Genomic DNA, 1951 nt, shown 5'->3' on the forward strand with positions numbered 1-1951 from the left:
TACCCGAAACAGTTAGCCAAATTATGAATGCCAAGGAAAAGTAGTTGGAGGAAATTATGGGTGCTCCTCCAGGGAACTCACACTCGATAAGAAAGTGAGACAGCCTTACTGCTGATACAGAGACCGTTCCAGTGGTCTGGATAGAGGGCCAAACCAGCCGTTACATTACATTCCCCTCAGCCAGTCTACTCCAGACCGAGGCCCTAACTCTTCAATTGTGTGAAGGCTGAGAGAGGCGCGGAAGCTGCAGAAGAACACCTGGAAGCCAGCAGAGGTTGGTTCGTGAGATTTAAGGAAGGAAAGAAGCCATCTCCAAAACACGAAAGTACAAGCTGAAGCAGCAAGCGCTGATGCAAAGGCTGCAGCAAGTTGTCCAGAAGATCGGGCTGGGATCATTCCTGAAGGTGGCTGCAACGCACACAGGTTTTCAGTGTGGAGGAAACAGCCTCCTATGGGGAAGAAGAGGCCGTCTGGCACTTCCATAGCTGGAGAGGAGAAGTCGATCCTGGCCTCACAGCTCCCAAGGACAGGCTGACTCTCTTGTCAGGGGCTCGTGCACTTGGTGACTTGACATGGAAGCCAATGCTCGTTTACCGTTCTGAAAACCCCAGGGCCCGTAAGCGTCTTGCTGTATCCGCTCTGGCTGTGCTCTCGAAAGGGAACAACAAGCCCAGGTGGCAGCACATCTGTTTATAAGAGGTGGCCTGAATATTTCAAGCCCACTGTTGAGACCTGCTCAGGAAAGAAGATTCCTTTCAGAATGTGACTGCTCACTGACAGTGCACCTGGTCACTCAAGAGGCCTGATGGGGATGCATAACAAGATTCCTGTTGTTTTCATGCCTGTGAACACAGCATTCATTCTGCAGCCCACGGAACATGGAGTCATTTCAACCTTCAGTCTTATTCTTTAAGAAATACATTTCTTTAAAAAAAAAAAAGTGAGAAGGGGGAGAGAGAGAGAGAAAAGGAAGGAAGGAAGGAAGGAAGGAAGAAAGAAAGAAAGAAAAAGAAAAATACATTTCATAAAGCTGCAGCTGCCAAAGAGGTATTTGTGCAAAATAAATTGAAAACTTTCTGGAAAAGATTCACCATTCTAGATGCCAGTGAGAACACTTGTGATTGACCGGGTGAGCCCCGCTGTTCGCTCGTGCTCGCGCTCTCTCTCTCTGTCTTCCCTTTCTTCATCCCTCTCTCTCTCCCCTCCCTCTCCCTTTCTCTCTGCCCCTCCTTCACTTGCACCCTCTCACTCTCTCAAAAAAAAAAAAAGAAAGCAAGCACTGGTGATTCATGTGAACAGGTCAAAATATCCACGTTAACAAGAGTTTGGGACAAGTTGAGTTTCACCCTCATGGGAGACTCTAAGGGATTCGGGACTTCAGCGGAGGAAGCAACTGTGGATGTAGAAATAGCAACAGAAGTAAGCTGGAAGTGGAGCCTGAAGTCGGGACTGAATTGCTGCAATCTCATGATAGAACCTGAGTCCATAAGAGCTGCTTCTTCGGGATGAGCAAAAAAGTGGCTTCTTGAGATGAAATCTGCTCCTGGGGAAAGATGCCGTGAAGAGTACTGAAATGGCTCCACGGGATTTAGAATACAACAGAAACTTAGTGGTTAGAGCAGTCAATGGTGTTGTCTCAAAGCACTGACCTCAGTTTTAAAAGAGGTTCCACTGTAGGTAAAAAGCTACCAAACAGTATCAAATGCTACAGAGAAATTGTTAGAGAAAGGAAGAGTCCACTGATGTGGCAGATGTCACTCCTGCCTTATTGTAAGAAACAGCCGCAGCCACCCCATCCTTCAGCAGCCACCGCCCTGATCGGTCAGCAGCCATCCACGTGGAGGCAAGATCCTCCACCAGCCAGCAGACTGTGACCACTGAACGCTCAGCTGATGGCTAGCATTATTTGGTCATAAAGTATCTTAATATTAAGGTATGTATATGGTTTTTT

At 47.5% G+C, this 1951-nt stretch overlaps 1 protein-coding gene across 5 annotated transcripts in view; it reads left to right on the forward strand.

The window, feature by feature from the left end:
* The window catches only part of RASAL2 (RAS protein activator like 2), a 353784-nt gene that overhangs the window by 167627 nt on the left and 184206 nt on the right, over nt 1-1951 (forward strand). The gene's annotated exons all lie outside the window — the stretch shown is intronic.

Source organism: Suricata suricatta, chromosome 3 (genome assembly GCF_006229205.1).
Source record: "Suricata suricatta isolate VVHF042 chromosome 3, meerkat_22Aug2017_6uvM2_HiC, whole genome shotgun sequence".
NCBI lineage: Eukaryota > Metazoa > Chordata > Mammalia > Carnivora > Herpestidae > Suricata > Suricata suricatta.